The following is a 27,910-nucleotide window of genomic DNA, read 5'->3' as shown; positions in this document are numbered from 1 at the left end:
ACAAAAACTCCAATCTTGACAAGTGTGACCAACACGAAGCAGATGGTGTTACAAAATTATGTGAGGATCAGAGGAACCTAGCTTGGTCCCGGGGTGGGAGCATCAGAGAAAGGCATCCCCCAAGGGACAAGGGAGGGGAGACCTGGGGGGGAAATAGGAGTGGAGTTTGAGGAGGGGAAAGCAAACCACTTGAGCAAAGGCCCTGTGGTAGGAAGCAACCTGGACCATTTAAAAAGTCCTGTGTGGGTGGAGCTAAAATATACGACAGGAGGGTGGGGGAGAAGCCTAGAAAGGAAGGCAGAGGCCTGGCCAGGAGGGGGCTCAAAGGCTATTCTGGCTGAATTGTGTCCCCACCTAAAAGATGTGGTGAAATCCTAGCCCCCAAGGAACTCACAAGGTGATCTTACTTGGAAGCAGGTGGGCTTCAGGTCCATTAAGACTGGCGTCCTTCTGAGACGCAGACACAGACACACAGGGAAAGGCCCTGTGACAACAGAGGCAGAGATTGGAGTGGTGTGGCTGCCGTCCAAGGAAGCCAAGGGCTGAAGGCCAGCTGGGAAGAGGAAGGATTCCCCCTACAGCTTCCGGAGGGAACACGGCCCTGCCACCACCTTGCTTTCGGACTTCCAGTCTTCAGAACCATTCGGTGATACATTTCGGTAATTTTACAACACTCAGTTTGTGTGTGTGTGTGTGTGTGTGTGTGTGTGTGTGCGCGCGCGCGTGTGCTTTGCTATGGCATCTGTAGGAAACTAATGGAAAAGTTATTGCAGAATTTTGGTCTTTGTCCAAAGACGATGGGAGGAGAGGGGGTAAGAGCACGTTCAGGGAGACTAGTTAGGTGACTGCAGGCAACCAGTTAAGAGGCGGCAGGGAGACTGGTTAGGCACCTGAGGGGGATCGGAGGCTACAGGGGATAGGAGTTTGATGTGGTTTCCCGGGGGAGAGATGCCAGCAGCTTGGAATAGGGGTTGAGGATTAAAGAGGAGGCCACATGAACGGATTTGGGATCCCTAAAGGTGAGTGAGAGACGGAGGCACGTCAACAGTGGCTTCAAGGCTTCTGGCTTGCCCCCCTGGCCGGATGGTAGCGCCGATCACCGAGCAGGTGAACCCGAGGAAGACCAGACTCCGCTCCGCACAGGGTCTGCACAGTCAGCAGAGGAGGTTCAATGCAGTAAAACAAACGCACACACAACAAAGCCCTTTTTATTCGTATAAACAGGATTGAAATACGCACAGGTCTGTAATGTTTTGTTTTGTTTTTTTACTTTTTACAAAATAATATATCTGAGTGGCTAGTACAAATCGGCATGTGGGAATTGATCTTTTTCTCATGAACAACTGCTTGATAATTCATGGGGTGGATGTTGCTTAACTTATTAAACCAATCTCCTATTGATGCATTTAGGTTGTTCCTAGGTTTTAAATATTCGATGGCAGGTTTTCCCATTTTTAACTTGACCCACTAAAAGAATTATGTACATTTTTACATTGGGACCCACTACACACACACACACACACACACACACACACACACACACACACACATTTATTTACATAGCAAAAGTTTTACAGAACAGATCTTATCCTTCCTATGTATTCTACATCCTATCCTATCCTATCCAAAAAATGATAGTTGGGATCCACTAAACTACTCTCAGCACCTACTGATAGGTCACAGCCTGCAGTTTGAAAAACATTTCAGGGCATGCTTATTAAGTAAAAAGACAAAAGCGCTTACTTATACTCTGTATCATTCTGAACATTTTGTGAATAACAACTTATTTCATCCTTGCAAAGTCCCAGTGGGATAGGAACGTGTATTATCCCCATTTTCCAGAGACGAAAACTGAGGCACAGAGAGGTTAGACAAGTGCCCACGGTCACAAGCTCATATGGTGGGGAGCTGTACTTCAGACCTGGACAATCTGACTGCTGTTTACACTCTTAGCCATCAGCCCACGTAGTCTTAGGAATTGATGTGTTTAGGAATGTATGGTTCTAAATAGCCTCATTCAGTATTTCATAGTCCTCATTCAGGGTCTATTCCTTTACAAGACCTTTAAACAGGACACGACAAATGTACGTTGCTATTCAATACCTTGACGACTGTAGAAGGTAAACAAAGAATCCCCAAATTTACCAGTCTTCTCCAGAAACTCCGCATCAGCAACACACACACACACACACACACACACACACACACATCCCAAATCCCCAAATCCTCAAACCCCAGATGTAATAATATTAGAGAGGCACTTCTTATTCAGAGGCAGTAGGGAGCTTCCCTATTATTTATTGATTTCCCCCCAAAGTTATCAAGTTCTAAAGCCTAATTATTGGTGTAATAGTTAGCCACGATGTTTGGAGAATTGTAAGCCCCTTTAGCTAATGCATGGCATATGTCAGAGGGATTCAGCTAATTCACGTATCTGTCTGCACTATTAATAGAGAAGGTTACATGCCAATTATCCAGGCTTCAATCAGCCTGTTTGGATACAATAGAGTCAGTGTTCACACACTCGATGTGCCACATTCCTTCTAGACATCAGAAGCAGCTGGTCCAGATAAAGACCACTGGGGTTTTGATATTTAGGGATCACATCCACCGAGGAGCTGGAATTGAGACTTGATTGCTACATCTTGACTGCAGGTATCTTTAACCTGGATTCTTTTGAAAACTGCCTAGTGGGTTTGCAGTTCACTGGTCTTTAAACGTTTCCTGCTCAGACTTGTTGGGTGGGTGGGTGGGTGGAGGTGCTAAGAAGAGGAGAGAGACAAAGGCACGAATAGCTGAACCGACAAAGGACAGAATAATAGGAACGGGTGAATGGATTCCAGGGAAATAAGGAACCCGCACATATTCTTGTGCCCAGTTTTAGGATCAAAGAGGCTAAGATATTTTGCCCCCAAGATTTCGACCTTGCTTGTTGAAAAAACATATATAGGTGTTTGTATGCGTGTGTATGTGTATTTCACCCCCCCCCCCTTTCATTTCTTTTTTTCCCTCTGCTTCAGAAACTGGTCTGGAAGTGCCACGATCTCATCAGAAAATGCCGCTTCCGGTGGTATTTTTAACCAGGAACAGAAGCAGAAGTGTCTGGAATCACCCGAGAAAGCCCCAGTTCTCCGGAGAGCTGTTCTCAAATTTTGCTGGCACAGAGCACTGGATCAGTGATCAGGGAGTTAAAATGGCAGATGTTGGGGGCTTTGCGGGGGGAGGGGAGGCAGATACCTGAGACTCTCCAGCCGGTTTTCCTATCCTTCCCCTTCCCTCAGTGTCTCCTATCACAGCACTAAATCAGAGCCGCTGCCCACTTGCCTAAGGTCACACAGCCTGACTCTGGCACAAATGTAAACAGTCCGAAACAGCCAGTTGCGGGGCTGCTGTCTCATTACCCTCCCCGACACTATCTAAATACCGCCGTAGACCATCATACCTTCCAAAAAACACTACCAACAGCTAATAGACAACAGGCAGATACAACATGCCAGCCGTTGTTTTGTGTGCTATTCAGCTCAGTGTGTATTTTTTCCCACCCTCCCAGATGAAAATACAGTAATTAACTCCATGCAGGAAGGGGGAGGGGGGGGAAGAAACTCTTTTTTTTTTTTTCTTTCCCTAGACTTGAAAAGAAATTCTGGCAGATAATTTGGCTGAACATGAAAAGAGAGAGGCTGCTTACAGCCGCCCAAATAAAGTGCTAGGTTGGTGAGGCTCTGCGGGCTGAGTTGAGTATTTCACGGCATGAAAAGCAGACATTTATCTGTTCCCATGGAGATGCGTTTTCTACTAGTCAATCAGACACTGAGGAGGTCAGACAATAGCCCGTGGATCCTTTTTGAATCTTGAGAGACAGTCAAGTCTTCCTTCATTTTAACATTCCACCGAAATTTAAAGGGGTCTAAATGATGTCTCAGATATACCTACAAACGCTGCCATTGTAATTTCAAGGGATGCAAAATAAGTGAAAACTCCATCTGTCAATGAGGAAGACGGGCGCCACGGACCCCCTCCTTCCAATTTCAAATCAGAGACCGTTCTGTCACAGTCCTCATTTGCAAAAATTTGGCTTCCAAACGGAACCCCTCCCTCCTGAATAAAATAATTCATAAGGTCATAAATTAAATGCTGATAATTTCCAAATGACTGTTGGAGACAGAGCAGGGGCACTTCAAACAGAAAACTTCCTGGAAGCAAGAAAAAGCTGCCCCAGAGAGACCGCCCCCCCTCCCCCAACTGCTGGAAGATAGATGCGTTGTAAACTTCATTCCTGGTATTTCCTTGCCTGAAAATGCATGCAAGGCTTGCAGAAGTGATTAGGGCTGCTATTTGACCTTATGTGTTTGTTATCAATCCCAGAGAACAGATGATGCTGGCTTGCAAAATATGTTTATTTCAGTAGGTAAATTACAATGTAAATGCCTGGAAACTGGGACTCGCATAAAGACTTTCGAAACAATCTTCTTTCAAGTGTGTCTCTTCCTACATCATTCTTGCGCATGCCTAAGGCAGAAGAAAATGTAACAGAGGTCTTTCTAGAGCTAATTGAGAAGGGAGAGGGTATTTCCATGGGATCACGTTGGAGGCAGGCTATCAAATGGGTCTTAAACAGAAGCCTGTTCACAGAATGGCAGCTTCACAGAAAACAGCAGACGGCCAAAGTCAGGATTTTGTCATAGAGGAACCTCATTCTTGTTAATGGAGTCATTCAAGAGCGGCTCAACCGCGCAAGGCAGGAAAGTAAATACAAGTATGAGCCCTGCTTGTAACAAGACAGGCCTTTTCCTTGGCTTGGCATTTCCGTGCCCCTGAAGGCAGAGATTCCTTCTCTGCCCGCTTCTCCAGGCGGGCTATCCGGAGCAAAGACACCAACCGGGACACTTGGGACACCTCGGAAAGCAATTTGGAGCAGTCCTAGCAAATAGCATTTGGGGGAAGGAGAAAAGCTCCCGTATATCTAATAATGTATAATATCCCATCGTTAAGGAGGCAAAAAGCAGAAATTTAACATTCTTGGGAGTTTCATTTCTGTGGAAAGACATGGCCCACGTTTCTCATGCATTATGGGTCAGTATTTGACCATTTCCTCCTCTTATTTTCTTTCTCTCTTTTTAAAGTAAGCTCTACGCCCAACCCGGGGCTTAAACTCACCACCCCGAGATCAAGAGTCACAGGCTCTACCGACTAAGACAGCCAGGCACCCCTCATTTTAGTTTTTAAAATTTAAAATAGGAGCAGTACATAATCTCATTATGTACTAAAACACTCAAACAGTCTAAAGTTCCGGTCAAAGAATCAAAAATTCCTCTTTCCCTTTATTTAACTCCACTAGCTTAGGAACTTACTAGAGAGAGCTAATAACTACTTTTAATAGTATGACACATATCTGTCGGGACATGTTCCATAAATATGCAAGTGTGTGTGTGTGTGTGTGTGTGTGTGTGTGTGTACATAAACTCTTCGTTTTAAATATATCACCAAAATCATATTTATAGACACCAGGACAACTTTTTGTTTAATCAAAGTATCTATCATGGGCAACTTTCTTTTCTTTTTTTTTTTTTTATCATGGGCAATTTTCTATAATAACATGGAGTTTTTTAAAAAAAAATTACCTATACATTTTGGGAAAAAGGTAATACAGGCTTCTGATTGGGGGGAATTCAAATCAAAGGGTTTGTGGGGAAGAGAAAGTCCTCCTCCTCCCCCACAGAAAATCACTAACAGTTTTCAGTGTATCATTCCAGAAATAGTCTACACACAGATCAGCATATATATATATCAAATACACCTTTCTTTGTCTTTACCTTGCATTTTTCACTTAGATCTTTTGCAGAGCATTTCATGTTAGAAAAAATGTGCTTTTTAAATGGTGGCATAGTATTTCTCTGAATGGTGTTCCTTAATGTATTTCACTTGTCCCTCTTGATGGACTTTGGGTGGATTTCAGTCTCTACTTCTGGAAACAGGGCTGTAATAAATACTCTAGTCTAGTGTACACCCTGTGATTCTTTGCTTAAACACGCCCACTGCTTTCTGAAAGCAGCAGCTTTACTCCACACCTATCCTTAATTTTTTAAAAATGTTTATTTTTGAGCGAGAGAAACACAGAGCAAGCAGGGGAGGGGCAGAGAGAGAGAGGGAGAGAGAGAATCCCAAGCAGGCTCTGTGCCCATAACAAGACACAGGGCTCAAACCCATGAACTATGAGACCATGACCTGAGCCGAAATCAAGAGTCGGATGCTTCACCAGCTGAGCCACCCAGGCGCCCCCAACACCTGTCCTTAACTTGCCTTAACCCGAAGGAAAACTGATTGAATTAAGTTCTTTTTTTTTTTTTAAGTGAGGGTTAAAAACAGAATGAATAAGCCATTAAAAATCTATTATGAACACGTGCCCTTTCATGTAGTTTTTAGTCTTTCCTCCAGCTTGAGAGAGGCTCATGAGGAAGAAAAAAAAAAAGTCATGTTCCCTTTCACCACCCCCCCCCCCCAACCCCACCCAAAGGTCAGCCTTGCCAGATTCATTGCTTTCGCATCCCATGCCTGCTAGTTACGAATGCCGGCTACAGATTGTGTAATTCTGTCCCATCCACTGCTTTCATCGGGGGCTCAGAGCAGGATCACGGCTCACTCTTACAATTTAGGTAAAGCTTCCTGTTCTTTTTTGTGCGCAGGAGTGAAGCCTTGGGGATTTAGAACAAAGTGTGTCCTTGGAAAGAAGTGGGTGGGATTTTGTGTGCGCCGTAGGTTGGGGAGGGACCTCCCCCTCCCGGGGGAGGAGTCTGATTTCATTATACAGTTGGAAACCTGGTGAAATCATGTATACAACTGAATCTTTTTGCTCAGCTAGTGAGGTCTTTTTGTTCTTTGTCTTGCAATGTGTACAGCAAATTTGTGTTACGCCTGGGAAGAAGGAAATTTGAGTTAAAGAGGAGGGCAGCTCCCTACGCCTTGTAACAAGCAAGCTAATTGAAAGAGGAACTGGGCTTGCCAATGTTCAGAGCAGGAAAACCGAGGAAGTTACCATCCTCAAGTTAAAAATTACGTGGGGCTGGAGAATATAGCGCCTGCTGTATTTGTCATTGAAATTCACGATCTTGTTTGCTGTTTATCTTGAGGTGGGAGTTGGGGGGGAGTGGGGGGGGGGGGTTGCAGGGGGTGGGGGGGAGCTCTCCTGCTGGTTAGAAAAAAGGAGGCGAGGTCCAGGAAGAAATGCTAGTAATAAGAAAGGGAGGGATTAGAAGCCCCAGAGAGAAAGGGAGGTGTAAATCATACGTGGGCATTTGACAATCGGCACAAAGAAATGGGAGACAGAGCCAAGTGCCTGATGCCCGAAAATCCTAAAAACTTAAGTGGGTAACCCAGATGCCGGAAAAATGTCCCAAAGAAAAAAAAGGAAAGCAAAATCCCAGAAGATCTTTTTCCTCGGGGATGATGTTGTCCAATGGAGTCAATAAACATTGGTTTTGCCATGGTGCTCATGTGAGCAACGCTGGGTGCACAGGAACCAGCTGCCCCGATGCGTCTTCAAAAACGTTCTCCAGGACAGCTCGGGCCTTCTGACAAGATGGGGTAAACCGGGGGAATACAGTCCTTCCACCAAAAAGGAGATTGGGGCAGAGGGAGCACATAGTAGGGGCAGAATGATCTTTCTCCCCCAAGAGCCCAATCTATTTAGATCCTACATCCCTCGGGTCCTCTGTTTTCCTCCCAGAACTACTTTGAATGGCATTGCTTAGGAAAGAGGGAAAAGGCATTTTTAGTCAAAAGCGAAGGAGGACAAAGTTAAACTCCACCAACAACGGAAACTTCTTCCGGAGGCTGCCTGGTGCACCGGAGTGTGATGCTTCCAGACTGCAGGATTGCCCTCTTTACTGTCAGAGGAGAATAATAATAAGGTAACGTTTACAGAATACTTACATGGAATGATTTATACGCTGATCCATTTTATGCTCAGAACCAGATGGGGTCGTATAGGTGTGTCCATTTTGCAGGTGAATGAGGGGTTGGCCAAATTATCGAGTAACTAGAAAATGGTACAGGCAGAATATCATTCGAGATCAAGGTTGACAGTTACCGAATTGTCAGCCAATGGCCGACTCTGATTCAATGCCTGTTTTTATAAATAAAGTTTTATTGGAACACAGCCATGCTCATTCGGGGGTACATCACCTGTGACTGGTCTTGAGCAACAGTGACAGAAACGCTATGCCCCGCAAAGCTTAACACTTCGTCCGTTCCTTTACAGAAAAAATGTGCAGATCCTTGCTCTGGTTACTGGAGCCCGGGCGCTTAAGCCTGTATGTTTCCTTCTGCTCAAAATGCCTCTTTTTTTTTTTTTTTTTTTTTTTAATGTGATGCTGAACAGGAAAAAGAAGCAGTAACAGTTATCGGAAAACTGAATCTATTAGGGGCCCCAGAATATTAAAAACAAACAGACAGACAAACATTTCTTCCTTTATCCCTTTTTCATCTCAAACTTTTGTTGTTGTTGTTTTATTAATTTTTTTAATGTTTATTTATTTTTGAGAGGGGGGAAGGGCAGAGAGAGAGGGAGACACAACATGGAAAGCAGGCTTCAGGCTCTGAGCCATCAGTCCAGAGCCTGATGCAGGGCTCAAACCCACCAACCATGAGATCATGCCCTGAGCCGAAGTCGGGTGCTTAACCTACTGAGCCACCCAGGCCCCGCCCCCCCGCCTTTTTTCATCTCAAACTTTGAAAAGCCCTTATATTCTAAATTTAAAATAGACCAAAAAAACCCTTCACTGCCTTATCAGTTTAATGAAACTGCTTGTCTAAAGACCTACATTTCTCGGGTAATTTCCAAAATAATGAAGAAATGGAATACAGTGTTTCAGGAGACATACATACATTTTTCCCCCCCGGCGTATGTTATTTTCAAAACTACAAGTAGAATGAGTTGTTAAAGTAAGAGGCTACCAGATTTGATAGTAAGATACAGACTCTCGGCTTGTGAAGCTTTGGTTATAAATGTAAAACTTCTGTAACCAAAGGAGAATTGAACCCTAAGGGTATTTGGGGTTATTTTCTCTTCTTTCCTACTAAGACAAGTTGCAGATCTTGGAAATTGATCTGTATTGCCAGGTAGGTTACGATTTTGGTGTTGTCACAGTGGCTTAGTTTTCTCAAGGTCTCTAGGATTGATCAGTGTAGTGACATATCCAGGTTAAAAAGAAAAAAAAACGTTAGCAAACAACATTCATGATAGTGTCTTCTGTGTCTCCCACATGCCAGGCATGGGACTAAAGCCCTGACTACGTGTTACCAAGTCCTCCTGATAACTCTACAAGGAAGGCATTCTTATTTTATTTTTTCGATGAGAACAATGAGGTCCTGGGGCATACCGTGTCCCAGCGAATGCATGGTGGGATGACCTCAAAGTCTTGACCCCAAATTCCATTCTCTTTCCCCTCCGAGAGGAGGTCTGTCATTGATTGTTCAACTAATCCTTTTGTTCAACTAATTCTTACCTCCTTTGGGATCTAGCGCGTGTCACGCCCTGTGCTCCATTCTGAGGATTCGGCAGTGAACAAACCAGACACCTAAGTCCAACCCAGGATATTTTCAGACGATGAAGGATGTTAGCAAGGGAAGGAAACAGGACGGATAGGATGGAGAGTGTCCCAGTTGGGTGTAGCAATGCGGGAGGGAGGGAGGTCAAGGAAGAGGCTTGGGTGATGGGTGGAGGCCACAAGGTAAAGACCTAGACCCGGGAAGAAAGTTCCAGGCAGAGAAGCAGCAGAGGCATGTTCCTTGAGATGGGAAGAAATGTAGCATGTTGGGAAGCTAAGTTGATTCTTTCCGGCTCTCGCCAATTCAACAATCATTACCAGCTGTCCAAGCTGGAAGGCCATAGGTGCTTTCAAGGAACAGGTTAGCGGAGAGTTTATCCTCAGTTCTAACAACTGTTATCTCCTTCCCCTCATCAGACAGGGAAGTAAGGTGCTCCTCCTTTATTTATGACTGCAAATAATAATAATAGTTACCAGTTACCGAGGGCTGACTGCTTACCTGTGTCAATCTCACTTAACCTGCAAAACAACCAATGGAATATTGTAGAATGGTCTTAGAATAGGATGAGGCTGCCCTGACAGGCTTAAGGGAATTGATTTCTAGAATTTACATGTTTATATCACATTTACATATGCCTGAAACTGCCTGGGGATGCTGCTGTGTGCTTAAGTTCACATTCACCCTCTTCCTACCTTACAGAGAGGTCTGCGCTCAGCATTGAGCTGGTAGATGGTGTAACGGTTTTCAAAGTAACAGGTTAAGGAAACCCTCCTCTTTTTTTTTTTTTAAGATTTATTTATTTTTGAGAAAGAGAGAGAGAGAGAGGCAAGCAGGGGAGGGGCAGAGAGAGAGACACCAAATCCAAGGCAGGCTCCAGGCTCTGAGCTGCCAGCACAGAGCCCGATGCAGGGCTCAAACTCCCAAACCGCGAGACCATGACCTGAGCTGATGTCGGACGCTTAACCAACTGAGCCACCCAGGCGCCCCAAAGAAACCTTCCTTTAATGATTAATCAAGGTGCCTAAATGTGGACATCCTATATTACTTTATCTTACATACATTTCTTTCTAAGATGCATTCAGAACAATCACAGAAGGGTAACAATGTTGTTGGTTCTTAGAAATACAACTGGAATGTTTTCTAGAACCATCAAATATTTCAGCATACACCGGGGATAAAAACACCTGAATACCTCAGGATAAAAATGTGATATGGTTTTCTTTCATATTTAGTGAGTGCTATTCAATGGATTAGTTAAGAGTTATTTTACCAAATCATAGAATGAATTGTGGATTCTAAGCACATACACTGACCACAGGTTTTTCTTTTCTTTTCTTTTTCCTAATTTTATTTTTTATTTTTAAAAATTTACATCCAAATTAGTTAGCATGTAGTGCGACAATGATTTCAGGAATTAAAAAAACAAATGATTTCAGGAGTAGATTCCTTAGTGCCCCTTCCCCATTTAGCCCATCCCCCCTCCCACAACCCCTCCCGTAACCTCAGTTTGTTCTCCATACTTATGAGTCTCTTCTGTTTCATCTCCCTCCCTGTTTTTATATTATTTTTGTCTCCCTTCCCTTCTGTTCATCTGTTTTGTCTCACAGAGTCCTCATATGAGTGAAGTCCTATGATTTCTCTGACTGACTAATTTCACTTAGCATAGTACCCTTCAGTTCCATCGACGTAGTTGCAAATGGCAAGATTTCCTTCTTTTTGATTGGCGAGTAATACTCCATTGTATATATAGACCACATCTTCTTTATCCATTCATCTGTCGATGGACATTTGGGCTCTTTCCACACTTTGGCCATTGTTGATCGTGCTGCTATAAACATGGGGGTGCATGTGTCCCTTCGAAACAGCACACCTGTATCCCGTGGATAAATGCCTAGTAGTGCAAATGCTGGACCATAGGGTAGTTCTATTTTTAGTTTTTTGAGGAACCTCCATACTGTTTTCCAAAGTGGCTGCACCAGTTTGCATTCCCACCAGCAGTGCAAAAGAGATCCTCTTTCTCCACATCCTCGCCAACATCTGTTGTTGCCTGCGTTGTTAATGTTGGCCATTCTGACAGATGTGAGGTGGTATCTCATTGCGGCTTTGATTTGTATTTCCCTGATGATGAGTGATGTGAAGCATTTTCTCATGTGTCGGTTGGCCATCTGGATGTCTTCTTTGGAGAAGTGTCTATTCATGTCTTTTGCCCATTTCTTCACTGGATTATTTGTGTTTTGGGTATTGAGTTTGATAGGTTCCTTATAGATTTTGGATACTCACCCTTTATCTGATATGTCATTTGCAAAGATCTTCCCCCATTCTGTCGGTTGCCTTTTAGTTTTGCTAATCGTTTCCTCTGCTGTGCAGAAGCTTTTTATTTTGATGAGGTCCCGTAGTTCATTTTTGCTTTTGTTTCCCAGGTTTTTCTTTTCTTTTCTTCTCTTCTCTTTTCTTCTCTTTCTTTCTTTTTTTTTAACAAAATATTTACTATTTTCCTACTAAAAATATGAACTCGTTTGAATTGTAATAAAATTTAAGATGTCCACTTAAAAACATGTAAGAGGGGCACTTGGGTGGCTCAGTTTGTAGAGCATGCAACCTTATCTAGATCTTGGAGCCTGAGCTGAGTTTGAACCCCACATTTTTTTATATATAAAAAATATATGCAAGAGGGACTCAGTCAATTAAGCGCCTGACTTCGGCTCAGGTCATGATCTCACAGTTTGTGAGTTCAAGCCCTGTGTCGGGCTCTGTACTGACAGCTCAGAGCCTGGAGCCTCCTTCGGGTTCTGTGTCTCCCTCTCTCTCTGCCCCTCGCCTGCTCATGCTCTGTCTCTGTCTCTCTCAAAAATAAATAAACATTAAAAAAAACTGAAAAAATATGCAAGACACTAGGTATTTCGTCCTCAAAATTATGTAAGAGAAAAAAAAAGATCATTAGTTTAGCATATACCCTGGTTGTTGTCTACCTAATCGTAATTGCTAATTATTTTCTTTGCAGATAAAACTCAAATTTACATGCACACACATGCGTATATATTTAGTTTGATTTTTTTCAACTGCTGTGTACTTCAGGAAAAGTTGAAACCTCAACAGTTCCAAGGGATGGAGTTTTGACTGGTCATTATGAATGGTTCTCAATTCTGGGCATAAGGTCAGCTTTTCTTCAGAGCTTTTAAAAATTGTCAATGCCTGGATCTCACCCCCAGCTATTGTGATTAAAGTAGTCTAATCAGTTAAGAGAATTTTCTTTTTTTTTCCTTTCTTTTAGTGTTTATTTATTTTTGAGAGAGAGAGAGAGAGACAGAGACAGAGACAGAGTGGGAGTGGGGGAGAGGCAGAGAGAGAGAGAGAGAGAGAGAGAGAGACAGAATCTGGAGCAGGCTCCAGGCTCCGAGCTGCCAGCACAGAGCCCAACATGGCCCTCGAACCCATGAACCTCGAGACCATGACCTGAGCTGAAGTCAGACAGTTAACCAACTGAGCCACCCAGGCTCCGTCAAGATAACTTTATTTCTGTTGGTAATAACAGGTTCAAGAGTTATGTAATGTAATGATCACCAATGAGCAGGATAAAGTAAACAGGCTGGGGGTATATCTCTGGGAAAGTTATCCTTGCTCTTGAAAAGGTAAACAAGGGAAGGAATGTTCAATTTTTAGATTTTCTTTAGATGAATAGATGCCAGCTGCACTGTGGCAGCCTTTTTGTGGCTGTGAGGGGCAAATCTGAAGTTCACAGCCAATACACTGAGGTGGGCAGAACAAGATCCAAAGAACTTGGGGCTACAGCCATTGAATCAACCTACCCTGAAAGTGCCTATCAAGGAGGACATTTATCGTATCTTTAGGTGGATTCTCTGTTTCCTGAAGGTCGACCCGTTTTCAATTTTACAAAATAAGGAAACTGGAACACAGGTTAAGCTATTTGTTTACAGTCGCATGCCTGGAAATTGGCAAAGCCAGGGCTTGAATTTGTCCGACTCTGTCTCCTGTGCTTTTGATGAGTAGAGTATAAATAGGGATTAGCAAATTATGTATGGCTTGTGGGCCAAATCCCATCCACGGCCTGTTTTTATAAAAAAATAAGTTGTACTGGAACGGTCAGACCCAGTTAGCTCACGCATTATCTATGGCTGCTTCTCTCCTATTCCAGCAGAGTTGAGTAGTAGTGAGAGATGTTATATGGCCTGTAAAGCCTAAAATATTTCCTTTCCAGCTCTTTTCAAAAACGTTTGCCGACCCCTGCTGGTCTAAGCCAATCACGGTAATCGTATCTTTATCTGTGATTGTATAGGGATGACTGTATGATCCAGTTTGGGCCAATGAGATTTAAGCAGGATTCGGCTGGGGGTGGGTGGTACCTTCCTGGAGAAAGATGGTCCCTGTCCCACCCTCCCATCAAAAGAAGCGTGCAGGAAGGCGGTCGCCTCCCTGGCTGCTGCCCTGCCTCTGAGTCAGGATAAGATGACTGGAGCTGAGGCGGCCATCTTGAAACCACAAAGGGGGTATAAAATACATGGAAGATGGTGGAGAAGAAAGCAAGAGGCTAAGTATTTGATGACACTGCTGGTCCTATGCAATGCTGCACAATGCTCGAACTCCTTACCTCCAGATTTCGTATTTGTTAGACCAGAATTTGTCTCTATTTGCAGGCTGTCCCATTACTTGTGACTGCATCGGTCCCCCCTGATGCAAACTTTATGTCTGAAATTACTGCCCTTATTTTACACTTATGAAACCCAAAGCTCAGGGAGGGAAAAGGACTTGCCTAAGGTGTGTGCATCAAATGAAGTTTGTCTTCCTCCGATGACTCTCCCTGTTCCAGCGCCCTTCATATTAACACAAACTCTCGGCACTTGGGGCTTGGTTTGTCTATGTGAAAATTCTGTAGCCCAAGGAGAATGAACACTACGGCAAATGGAGTCCCCTACCCTACAGTGATTTCTTCTCCTTCTTCTTCTCTGCTAACAGAAACTGAGTTTACTTTGGGCACCAATGTACCCAGCTCCAAGGGTTGAAGGATATTCGGTCGAAGCCAGTCATGGCTTTCCTCCTTTGCGGGAAGTTTTACCCTCTAGATGATCTGATTCCAGGCTGGGTCTGGGTGATGCATGAGAGTCCGCCTTTCTCATGAGTTCTCAGGTGATGCCAATGCTTCTGTTCCATAGAACACATGTTGACTGACACTATTCTGTCCTAGAGGTGACAAACTTTTTCTGTAGAGGGCCAGATAGCAAATATTTTAGGCTTTGTGGGCCATGCAGTTTCTGTGGCAACTAGTCAATTCTGCTATTGCAGCAGCTTGAAAGAAGCCACAGGAAACACATAAATAAGTGGCTGGGGCTGTGTTCCAATAAAACTTTATTTATGAAACCAGGTGATGGGCCAGATTTAACTTGTGGGCCATAGTTTGCTGGCCCTTGGCTTAGATTAGTCATCTCCTGGTGCCGGGCCCATGCTTGCTCTCTGAACTGCTCAGCTGACTGATAGCTGAACCAATAGGGATTCTCTTAGGAAGGAAGACACGGGTGATGGCTGTTGGGTACCAGGGAAACGGTTGCGATCTAACCGAATTTGACATGGAACGATTCCTAGGTTATTTCTGGCAGAGGCGAGCGTTTCCACACGACCTAGCTACAAGTTACCATAAAATCCGGTCTGTCCACATTTTGCTACCCTTATAACCAAACACTGATCAGCAAAGCGCGCGCAAAACAGTTTTATACAACGTGTCGCGGAAGCGCCATAAAGCCTCTCAGCACTCCATTCCTTCAGGGGCCCTGGTCGTACCTTAAATGAAAGGTTCACGCAAGGCAGGCATAACAGTACATGAAAAGCAGGATTCTGTGCTGTCTGCTTGGCATGATGCGGTCAGAAATCCTCCTGTCCAGTGGCTGGACACAGGCTCAATCGGGGAAGGAGAGGGGAAGGGTAGTGGTGGGTAAAGGGTGGATTGTCGTAGCCTATGAAGCATGCTAGTCGGCTCACACGTCTTGAATACCTTTAATTTCACCAATGCAAATAAATACACGTCTTTCTTCCCCCCTCTTGCAAATCTATTTCTCATGTCAGTGTGCTCATGCTAGTTGTCATCAGTCCCTAGTTTCATCAATAAAAACCCTATTTTGGGGGCGCCTGGGTGGCTCAGTCGGTGGAGCGTCTGACTTCGGCTCAGGTCATGATCTCGCGGTTCGTGAGTTCGAGCCCCGTATGGGGTTTTGTGCTGACAGCTCAGAGCCTGGAGCCTGCTTCGGATTCTGTGTCTCCCTCTCTCTCTGCCCCTCCCCCGCTCACGCTCTGTCTCCCTCTCTCTCTCTCTCAAAAGTAAAATAAACATTAAAAACATTAAAACAAAAAACCCCAAGTACCCCATTTCTGAATTGCAAAAAGCACCTGTCATAGCTGCTGCTGGAGCGTGGTCCTTTCTGCCTTGGTGTTTGCCAGCCATCCCCAAACGATGCATTCTTGCTCGCCAGTTAGCTAACCACACTCCTGCTGAGCTTCAACTAACTGGACTTTGTGGACAGCTTATTGCACACAGACGGAATAAAAAAACTTACCCCAGCCTCTGCCGTCAGTGAACCCGGGTTCAAACCTAGTCTGTCGCTTACTAGCTGTGTGCACCTAGGTAAAGTTGCAAATGCGCTCAAGGGGTGCCCTCGGGTAGAATATAGTGCTCTACGTTTTGCTCTCTGGAGGCCAAAGCGATGGCCTCATCCATAAAATGGGTGTAACGGTGATCGTGGCAATTAAGGAAGCCGGGCATGGGAACCAGCCCGGCACCCACGCAGAGCGAGCTCTCTCCGTAACTTGTCTGCTGGTACCTAATTCTTCATTGGTTTTCAGATAAGATCCAGAGCTGAAGGCATTTTCCTGAAGACAGAGGCAGAGCCAGTGAAAATAATAGCCACATGGTAGTTCTGCCCACACAAAAGTCATATTCCAGGGGTTTGGGTGAGTCTTTTAGCTTAGGTTTTTCTAGAAAGTGAAGACCATCTATCAGAGGTTCACGTTTTGCATTTGGAGGAGAAAGCTGGGACAATATATAACGTGGCGTTTGGCCGGTATAGACGGAGTCAGGTCGGAAAGCCCGTCATCAGAGTTCTTGGTCTTCTGTGTCCAGCAGAGAAAGTTCCGAGATTACGTGTCTGCGTCAGGTAGAGTGTGTTTATCGTTTTTGTGTTTCCTCCACCATCTGAACCTGTTTCCTAAACCTGGGGAGTTGTTCCCCTTTGATTTTTGGAAAGCAGAACCCACCTATCACGGCAGGAGGGAAAAATGTAGATCGATTTCCAGCGCTCCTTGCAGCCAGGGTGTGGACACATGGCCTAGGGCTTGCCAATCAGAGGCAGCTGCCCCAGACTTTGGTTGGGAACCCAGCGATGCCAAGAAGGACGGGCTGGGTGGAGCCCGCATTAGTGACTTGTGACGCTAACATTCCTTCATCCCTGGTGGCCTTGACTGTGGTTCTCATAGCAGAACCCGACATCCACAACCGGTGTGGGTGGTGGGTCTGGTGCAGACAGCAGGGTTTAGACCGGGGGCTGGCAAACTTTTCGGGGAAAGGGCCAGATAGATATTTGAGACTTTGCTAGGCAAGACGCAATTATCAGGCTGATGATGCAGATACTTACACAACCATTTAAAAATGTAAAACCATAGCTCATGGGCCCTTAGACAATATGGCAGCCCGATTCGGTCCACGGCTATAGTCGGCTGGCCCCTGATCTGGAGCCCTGAGAGGACATCAGTGCTGTTTTCACAAGATCATGTCAGTGTGACTCCAGACGTAATTCCCAGCTGCCCCAGGAAAAGGACCTTTGCAGATGTAATCCACTTAAGATGAGGTGATGCCGGACTGGGGGAGGGGGGTTCTAATTCAGTGACTGGTACCCTTATAAGAAGAAGGAAATTCAGGGCCGCCCAGGTGGCTCAGTCGGTTAACTGTCTGACTTCGGCTCGGGTCAGGATCTCGCGGTTCGTGGGTTCGAGCCCCGCGTCGGGCTCTGTGCTGACAGCTCGGAGCCTGGAGCCTGCTTCGGGTTCTGTGGATTCTGTGTCTCCCTCTCTCTCTCTGTCCCTCCCCAGCTAAGAAACAAGGGGGAAACGCTATGGAAGATGGAGACAGAGATTAAAGTGATGTAGCCACAAGCCAAGGAAGCCAAGGTCTCTCTCTCAGAACCTACAGAAAGAAACAACCCACAGCCGCGCAGTGGGCTGGGGCCCAAAGGCAAAATGCTCTTTGCTGTTTCCACCCTCATTGTTCCACAAGCTGAAGTGGGTTTCCAGGGACGGTATGACGTGCGAGATTCAAGTACCTGAAAGAAAAGCTGCCTTGGGAAGCTGAATGCTGAAGGCATTTGTAAAAATGTAAAAACAAAGCCACTCTACTTGCTAAATTTGGGGGCAGGGGTGGAAATAGTTAATTTTCACGAAAATACATTATTGATGTTAATATGTAAGATGTTATTTGTTTGTTTATTTATTTATTTATAATGAACACTTATTCATTTTTCAGAGTGAGAGAGACAAGAGTGTGAGCGGGGGAGGGGCAGAGAGAGAGAGGGAGACACAAAATCGGAAGCAGACTCCAGGCTCCGAGCTGTCAGCACAGAGCCTGGCACAGGGTTTGAACTCACGGATGGTGAGATCATGACCTGAGCCAAAGTCGGATGCTCAACCAACTGAGCCACCCGGGGGTTCCTGTTATTGTTATTTTAAAATGATTTTAAAAAATTAACATTTCAAAAATGTCTCAGATTTGGTTTTGAGCAGGTAAACATAAATAGGTCTAACTTGCATAGATAAAAAACCCCGTGATTCTGAAGGGGGTTCAGGGGTCCTGAGACTAAAACATTTGAGAGCTGTTGGCTTAGGGCAATGTCTTGCCTCCTTTCTTGGAGATTTTACTGAAGGGAGACGATTTCCTGTCATTTCCCACAAAGCAAGAAAAAAAAATTGTTTAAGAGTGCAGGCTTGGGATTCTGAAGGCTTGAGTCTAAACCTTTCTTCCAGAACACGCAAAGCTGGTGATATGAAATCAGTGGCTTAAACCCTCGGAGCCTCAGTTTTCTCGTCTGTGAAGTGGGTATCATAAGACCCACCTTTTAGGGGAGTTCTAGAGATTAAAACTCCTCCCTGACTGTGAGCTCAGTATAAAGCCCTGTCTGTGGAAGAAGGGGGTGGCCCAGACTAGCACTTTTGGGACTTTAAAGAGCACACAGATCACCTGCAGATCTTGTTAAATGCACATTCTATTTCCTTTCAATATCCATCATGATCAGACTGGCCATTTCCTTTTATTATTTGATTCGTTGACTATCTTCTGCATTCAAATGCAAGTACCCATGCAGAGCTCGAGTCATGTCCGTCTTGGTCAGGGGCTCATAAACTACAGCTTGTGGTCCAGATTTGGCCTCTTGTCTCCTTTTTTTTTTTTTTTAAACGTTTATTTATTTTTGAGACAGAGAGAGACAGAGCATGAACAGGGGAGGGGCAGAGAGAGAGGCAGACACAGAATCGGAAGCAGGCTCCAGGCTCTGAGCCGTCAGCACAGAGCCCGACGCGGGGCTCGAACTCACGGACCGTGACATCGTGACCTGAGCCGAAGTCGGACGCTTAACCGACCAAGCCACCCAGGCGCTCCTCCTTTTTTGTAAATAAAGTTTTATTACAACACAGACCTGTTCGTTCTTTGCTGCTTTTGCTCTCTAACAGCGAAGGAGAAGTGTGATAGCGACTGTACTGTTCACGGAGTGAAGATATTTACCCTTTCGGGGCGCCTGGGCGGCTCCGTCGGTTAAGCATCCGACTTGGGCTCAGCTCATGATCTCACTGCTCGTGAGTTCGAGCCCTGCTTCCAGCTCTGTGCTGACAGCTTAGAGCCTGGAGCCTGGAGCCTGCTTCAGATTCTGTGTCTCTCTCCCTGTTCCTCCCCTGCTCGTGCTTCTCCCCCATCTCTAATAGAAAATAAAATAAAAAACAAAATTTAAAACAAGAGATATCTACCCTTTTGAGAAAACCTGTGCTGACCTTGGTTGTCGTCAGCTGCTCTAGGATAATCTGGCCATAGTGGACACTCAGCAAATACTTAACTGAGCATGTATTAAGTACGCTTTACAGGTATCGTCCCATTTAATCCTCCATGAGGCAGATGCCAGTAAGGGTCCACAAGCCTGAAATTCCAAAAGCTGTATATACTTTTAAAAAACAACTTTGGCAGCAAAGTGAGCTGACCTCCCTCATCTGGCTACGGAACACGACTTGAATGAAGGCGAGGCTGTTGACCGTGGGCATCCATTCTCCCTAATTCGGTCTTTGCAGGTTTCTCTGCAGACTTGTGGATGAGGCAGATCCCCGGCCGGAGATCCTGTGTAACAGGGCCGAAGCCCCACCTTACCTTTTTAAAATCTGAAAATTCTGAATTCCAAATCCTATTCGGCGCCGAGGATTTGGATGAGAGATTTGGACGTGTACTTTCCCTTATTTTAAGGCTGAGGAACTCAGAGGCTGAATAACAGTGCTCGCGTGTGGCAGAGCCCCGCTTTGAATCCCGGAATCCGATCCCTAGGATGCATCCGTAACCGGGAGGCTATCTTAAAAGAGGCGGGTGCTGGTGCTCGTCGACTGGTTGAATTAACCAGTAAATGCAGCTGACTGGGCCTTGTTCCAAACCCTGGGCTGTTTACCTGCTGCTGGAGAGACTCCTGCTTTTTCCGGGAAAGAACATCTTTCCAGGCCAAGCGCTGCCGCTGTTAATGTGCATGCGAAACACGCACGCATGCACGCTTGCGCGCACACACGCGCACGCACGCTCATGCACGCGTGCGACACGTTCACGCACACCCCCCACACGCATGTGTGCACACGCACATGCACGTGTGCACACATTCTCATGCACACACCCACACATGCACGCGCATGCGCGCACTTGCACACACACACACACACACACACACACGCACACACACAGACACACCAAGACTCAGAAAGGAGCTCTGTGCTACTGTATTTCCTAGAGCCTTGTGGCCGCCTGTTGTTTCCAGCAATCTCATCTTTATGAATCAGGTGACAAAACCCACTAGTTACCAGGCGGGGGAAAGAAAACAGATGCTTTTCCAGCCAGGCAGCGTTGAGCTGAGCAGTTTGTCATTGTGGTTAAACCTCTTCTGCCTCCATCAGGGCACGGCACCTTGTAAAAAAAAACAAAAACTATTACTGATTTCTCTCTCTGGGTTCGGGGGCTGCTCTGGTCCTGAAAACTCAAAGCCACGGCCAACAGGAAGAGTGTAATTTGTCTGTTGGGTACTCAGCCTGGAATAGGGCAATGGGGTATATAGTAATGCTGTTTCCAAAGCGTGAAAGCATTATTTCCTCTAGTCGAGAGAGGAAGTGAGCCCTCCCCTTGCGCGCTTGAAAGCTTCCTTGAGAAGATGTGAAGTTGCCTCTAGAAGGCAGTGGAAAATTAATGTGGTTCTAAGTGAGCCAGAGTGCTTTCAAAAAAAGCTTGGAGGCGTGAGATGGGCTATATAGCTTCACAGAGGCTGATGTTGATTAAAACATGGTTATAGACAGGTGACTACTATAGGATTTCCTTAAAAAGGCATGTATCTGCGTGTGTGTGTGTGTGCATGTGTGTGTGTGTGTGTGTGTTTCTGTAAAAATATAGAAAAAAGAATAGGAAAGATACACTCCCCGTTAACACAGGAAGTAGGTGAGAAGCAGGCGGGGGCGGAGGAAGGTGTGTGTGTCAGAGAGAGAGGAGGGCAACTTTCTATTTTCACTCGTATATATTGCAATATTCTTCCTTTGGTTGTGGACTCTAAAAAAAAAAACAGATAAAATTAACTTGCAACAACAAACAAACAAAAAGCCCTCAAGGAATCAGCTTTATAATAATCAGAAAGCCCTACAGCTTCTAAGAATTAGAAAGCCCCAGGCACAATGACTTCCTGGTTTGGGCATTCCTAGTTACATCATGTTTGGAAACTTGACAGAATTCTACCTTGTCCCTAGACGGTAGATTACTTAAAACGGTTATCGACACTTCCTTGTTGAACAAAAGGGACACATTCGGTTCCCTCGCTCTCTGTCTTCTCTCCCTCTCTCGTACTCGGCTTAAAGTTATTAACCTTCTTTTTTTGAGAAATAAGAAGCATCTAAAATGATGGATGGTTTTTATAATGTATCGTTCAGAATACACATCCTACTCGCTTAAGGCCTCCAATTATATCTTTGCGGATATAATTCCGCAAATAATATAAATCCGATATAAAATCGGATCTCTTTCAGAGACCAAGACAGGGAGGCAGTAGATCCTGGAGGGGCCTTTAGATTAGGCACAAAAATATTTCGCCTTTGGTTAACCTGCTGTAAAGCAACCTGTTTGCCTTGTCACTTTCAGATGGTCATTTCGTAGAAGTTTCGCTAGATTGTTTGTGGCTTTTTTTTTTTTTTTTTGGCTTGTCTGTTACTTTTGTCTGATTTATTCCTTATAAATCTGTTAAATAGAAAATAGGAGGTGTGTGAGGAGCCTGGGGAGGGTGGGATGGTGAAAGGGAGGAGTACACCCACCGCTATTTGCAAGATATCAGGAACTCAACACAAGGTGGCTGGTGACAAGCCCTGGGTTGAGAAGCGTTTCCAGCTTGCGGGTCTGAAACTGGCGTCTCGCGGGAGAACAGCATGCTTCATTACTGGAGCTTTAATCGTGGCACTGGAAGAATAAATGACCAGCATGGGTGGATCTTGACTAGGATTTGTGGAGCGGACACATTATTGTCTCAAGGCTGGGATTTCTAACTATATAGGATGCACCACTGGTCGGAAAAAGTTTGTCTGTATCCCTCGGGTTTCCAGACTTACAGAATAGTACCAGAAAAGCTTATTTGCACCCACCTTTTGGCATATGCTTCTATTAAATGAGAATCTTGCAAGAAACTTTGCTTTTATTCATCAAATGAGATGAAGATGTCCTTTGAAATGATCCTAATGTTAGATTTGGTTGCTTTTTCCAAGCATTATTCTCCTATTATTTCTTTAAAAAATTTTTTTCTTTAACGTTTATTTATTATTGAGAGACAGAGAGACACAGAGCGTGAGCAGGAGAGGGGTAGAGAGAGGGAGACACAGAATCCCAAGCAGGCTCCAGGCTCCGAGCTGTCAGCACAGAGCCCGACGCGGGGCTCGAACTCACGAACTGTGAGATCATGACCTGAGCCGAAGTCGGTCACCCAACCAACTGAGCCACCCAGGCGCCCCTCTTTTTTTTTTTTTTAAATTTTTAAAAGTTTATTTATTTTTGAGAGAGAGAGACAGAGTGTGAGCGGGGGAGGGGCAGAGAGAGGAAGACACAGAATCCGAATCAGGCTCCAGGCTCCGAGCTGTCAGCACAGAGCCAGATGTGAGGCTCGACCTCACGGACCACGAGACCGTGACCTGAGCCGAAGTCGGAAGCTTAACCGACTCAGCCACCCGGGCGCCCCTCCTATTATTTCTTATTGGATCATCACAGCAACCCAGAGGTGGTCAGAGTTAGCAACCTACACGCCATAGAAACTAAACTCATGCATGTAAACCATTGGCCAGAGAGCAGTTAGAATTCCCAATCTCTTTTGCTCAACACTTTCAGTAAAGACAGGCATACATTTTTTTTTTTTTTTTTATTAGATGCTATGCAGGTGGAGTTCAGGCACCTCCAGGGTTCCTCTTATGCTAAAGGTTCTGGAAAAGTCCCAAGAGCACCCTAAAATCCAAAGAAGACGTTTACCGAAGCATGAGTCACCCTAAAACACCTACTTCGGACTTTGAGGAAGGGACTGATTTTCCCTCTGTCGTCAGGTACACAGCAGCAGCGTTTGCAAAGCCCCGCCAGCAACTTGTCTATTTATACTTTGTTTATTACCCTAGGTGGCTGTATAGCTGTGGATTTTTGAGGACCGCACGAGGCTGCTGTGAGTTAATAATCCCAGACAATCGCAGGCTCTCTTTTCCTCCAGGGGTGTGGCTCTTCGTTTACAGAAAGGAAGGCTGAATCACAGAATGGAAAACGGTGACACACAGCCCATCTCTAGCAGAGCGGGAAAACAAAAGTATGGCCGTTCCCTGCTTCACCTTGAGTCGGCATTGTCTTTAAAGGTAGACTTTGATCCCAAACTTGAGTCCTTTTCCATTGCGACGCTAACTCGAAGGACAGGATCTCCGGGTCTCTGTGGATGATCTCCCTGTCTCTGCTTGAGAGAAAACAGGTAACAGCGATCTGGTTCCTATGCCATTTAGGGAGGGCAAGGGATCGGTTTCCAGCATGCACAAAAGCGAGGTAAAGTGAACGATGATGACAAAATGTACGATAAGTAACCATCACGGCTCACTTACAGCTGTATGTTAGGTGCTGTAGGTGCTTTGCCGGTACTCATTCACTTCATGCTCGGATCAAACCCTCAAAGGGAGATGCTGTTATTTTTTAATTTTTATTTTTTTTAACATTTACGTATTATTGAGAGACAGAGAGAGACAGAGCACGAGCAGGGGAGGGGCAGAGAGAGGGGGAGACGCAGAATCCGCAGCGGGCTCCAGGCTCCGAGCTGTCAGCCCAGAGCCCGACGCGGGGCTCGAACTCACAATCTGAGAGACCGCGACCTGAGCCGAAGTCAGATGCTCAACCGACTGAGCCCCCCCGGGCGCCCCGGGAGAAGCTGCTACTACCCGACTTTGCAGTTGAGATAGCCAAAGTTCAGAGAGGCTAAGAAACTTGTCCAAGGCTGGTAATGTCCTCATCTCTGCCCTGGAGATGATTAGGAACGTAAGTTTTGGCATCTACGATCGCAGTTTTAGTTGGCCGGGCCCATACTGGTCCATTTGGTGGCTTTGTGCTGATGAGAAAAAGCGGCTCCCTCAGGGCAGGTGAGCTGATGGCTCCCACTTGGCAAGCGGAGGCAGGACGAAGTGTGGGCAGAAACTCAGTTCTCTGCCCTGGGTGTCCTTGCATAGGGCCACCCTGTATGCCTGCGGGGGTGCGTGGCTCCCGCACATGCTAGCTCTGAGACCACGAGCGTCACCCTCCGTGTCTTTGAGTCTCTGTTTCTTCCTTTAAAAATCAGGATGATGCTACGTCACTTCAGACAGAGGCCGGTGGTGAGGGTCCGCACTGAATCTACCTGGCCTGTGGGGAGAACTAAGGAGGCAAAATCAAACATGAGATGGTTAGATTGCACCTTCTGTGGGGTTGTAAACTCCTTGGCAACAGGAAGGAGTCATTTAGAGACTCGTTTTGAAATGCCATGGAGTGTATATCACAGGAAAGGCTGTGGTGCTTCCTAAGAAGCAGATCATGTCTTCCATTCTTTTTTATTTTATTGTATTTTATTTTTTATTTTTTAAAATTGACATCCAAATTAGTTAGCATCGAGTGCCACAATGATTTCAGGAGTAGATTCCTCAGTGCCCCTGATCCATTGAGCCCATCCCCCCTCCCACAACCCCTCCAGTAACCCTCAGTCTGTTTTCCGTATTTAAGAGTCTCTTCTGTTTTGTCCCCCGCCCTGTTTTTATATTATTTTTGCTTCCCTTCCCTTATGTTCCTCTGTCTTGGCTCTTAAATTCCTCATATGAGTGAAGTCATATGATTTTTGTCTTTCTCGGACTAATTTCACTTAGCATAATACCCTCCAGGTTCATCCACATGGGTGCAAATGGCAAGATTTCATTCTTTTTGATTGCCGAGTAATACTCCATTGTATATATAGACCACATGTTCTTTGTCCATTCATCCATTGATGGACACTTGGGCTCTTTCCATACTTTGGCTACTGTTGATCGTGCTGCTATAAACATGGGGGTGTGTGTGTCCCTTCGAAACAGCACCCCTGTATCCCGTGGATAAATGCCTAGTAGTGCAATTGCTGGGTCGTAGGGCAGTTCTATTTTTAGTTTTTTGAGGACCCTCCATACTGTTTTCCAGAGTGGCTGCACCAGTTTGCATTCCCACGTCTTCCACTCTTACCATTGAAAGATGTTGGTGCTTGAATCACTTTACAATTAAGCTGCGTTCCCAGGAAACTGCCTTCCTTGGATTGCTGCCTTGAATGCACTATATTGAAGTAACAGGGTCAATAACACTAAATTTAGGAATTGCCTTCAGAATGCCTTTCAGTGAGTCTGAATCCTTACAGATATTATGTGGGGTGCTACACGCGAGAGTGTGGGAGTATCAGACGGCCCCCTGTGCATTGCAGAGCCGCCCCTTAATAGCTGTGGGATTTTGGACACATTTCTTTTTTTTTTTTTTTTTTTTTTAATGTGTATTTATTTTTGAGAGAGAGAGAGAGACAGACAGACAGAGCACGAGCAGGGGAGGGGCAGAGAGAGGGGGAGACACCGAATCCGAAGCAGGCTCCAGGCTCCGAGCTGTCAGCGCAGAGCCCGACTCGGGGCTCAAACTCACGAACCGCGAGATCAGAAGCCGAAGTCGGACGCTCAACCAACTGAGCCACCCAGGCACCTCTGGACACATTTCTTAGCCATGCTCTGTATTAGTTTCCTCTTCTGTGAAATGAGGATAATAACAGCCTCTCTCATAGACCTATGAGGGGTAAATGAGAAAAATCATCTAAGATGTGTCACATCATCAGTGGCAAATAGTAAGTGCTCAAAAAATGTTAGGTGGAGGGGGCACCTGGCTGGCTCAGCCGGTGGAACATGCGACTCTTTTTAATTTTATCTGAAGTTCATTTGTTTATTTTGAGAGAGAGAGAGACAGCACGAGAAGGGCAGAGAGAGAAAGGGAGAGAGAGAGAATCCCAAGCACTGTGACAATGCAGAACCCGATATGGGACTCAAACCCACAAACTGTGAGATCACGGCCTGAGTCAGAATCACGAGTTGGTTGCTTAACCTACTGAGCCACCCCGTACCCTCGCTTTATAGAATATTTGTACCGGCTCCCGAAGGTGGGTTCTAATTAGCTGAAACTATTTAGAGTGGTCCATTTCTTCTTATCAGTGATTAATTTATGTGATATATGACATCATTGATATATGATATCATTTTGGGCAATGAGATTTGAGGGAAAGTGTGACAAGGGTCTCAGGGAAAAGGTACTTTCTTCGTAAAGAGAGGCTCAAGAAAGTGAAGAAAAAAAGAGTAATTTCTCTGCCTCTGGATGTGGTTGTATGAAAATGTGATGGCTGGAGCCATGCAACAGTATTGCGAACATGAGGGGGGCTGGCTTGGTAAGACCAGGCCCATCTGCTGGGGTTTGTAGAACAGAAAGACGGTAGGGGCGCCTGGGTGGCTCAGTCGGTTGAGTGTCTGACTGCGGCTCAGGTCATGATTTCCCGGTTCATGAGTTTGAGCCCCGCATCGGGCTCTGGGCTGACAGCTCGGAGCCTGGAGCCTGCTTCGGATTCTGTGTCTCCCTCTCTCTCTGCCCCTCCCATGCTCACACTCTGTCTCTCTGTCTCTCTGTCTCTCTCTCTCTCTCTCAAAAATAAATAAACATTAAAAAAATTTTTATAATAAAAATAAAAAGAACAGAAAGCTGGTAAAAACCCATGTTATTCAAGAGGCCACTGAGCTGCTGAATTAGCTGAAGCTACTTCCAGTTCTTCCAGATTTTTTTTTTTTTTTGTCAGCGGACAGAGTCCATACTGCTTCTCTCTTTATTTCTTTATTTTTTAATTAAAAAAAATTTTTTTTAAGTTTATTTATTTTGAACACAGCACAAGTGGGGGAGGGCAGAGAGCGAGGGAGAGAGAGAATCTCAAGCAGGCTCCCAGCAGCCAGCACAGAGCCTGATGCTGGGCTCGAACTCCTGAAACCATGAGATCGTGACCTGAGCTGAAACCAAGAGTCGGTCGCTTAACCCATGGAGCCACCCAGGCGCCTCTATTTTTAAATTTTTATTAAGTTTATTTTTATTTATTTTGAGAGAGAGAGTGTGTGTGGTCATGTACGTGAGGGAGGGGCAGAGAGAGAAGGAGAGAGAGAATCCCAAGCAGGCTCCACACTGTCAGCATAGAGCCCATCTCGGGGCTCAAACCCACGAACCGTGAGATCATGACCTGAACTGAAATCAAGAGTCAGACGCTTAGGCTACTGAGCTATCCAAGTGCCCCTCTTTTTAAATTTTTATGAATTTTTTATATTTATTTATTTATTTATTTATTTATTTTTCTTCTCCTTCTTTTTCTTTTTTTAAATGCCTATTTTTGAGAGAGACAGAGAGACAAGGTGCGAGCCTGGGAGGGGCAGAGAGGAAGACGCAGAATCGGAAGCAGGCTCCAGGCTCCGAGCTGTCGGCACAGAGCCCGACACGGGGTTCGAACTCACGAAGCGTGAGACCGTGACCCGAGCCGAAGTCGGACGC

General features: G+C 45.4%; 1 long non-coding RNA gene across 1 annotated transcript; it reads left to right on the top strand.

Moving 5' to 3' along the window:
- The first annotated feature begins 6,583 nt into the window (after positions 1 to 6,583).
- Positions 6,584 to 23,991, top strand: LOC122236946. Its single transcript, XR_006215125.1, has 3 exons — positions 6,584 to 6,653; positions 7,724 to 7,907; positions 23,455 to 23,991. It is a non-coding gene; the product is annotated as an uncharacterized LOC122236946 (long non-coding RNA).
- Positions 23,992 to 27,910: the final 3,919 nt, after the last annotated feature.

This window comes from Panthera tigris, chromosome A3, assembly GCF_018350195.1.
Source record: "Panthera tigris isolate Pti1 chromosome A3, P.tigris_Pti1_mat1.1, whole genome shotgun sequence".
Classification (NCBI taxonomy): Eukaryota; Metazoa; Chordata; class Mammalia; order Carnivora; family Felidae; genus Panthera; species Panthera tigris.
This window is presented reverse-complemented; position numbering and strand designations above follow the sequence as displayed.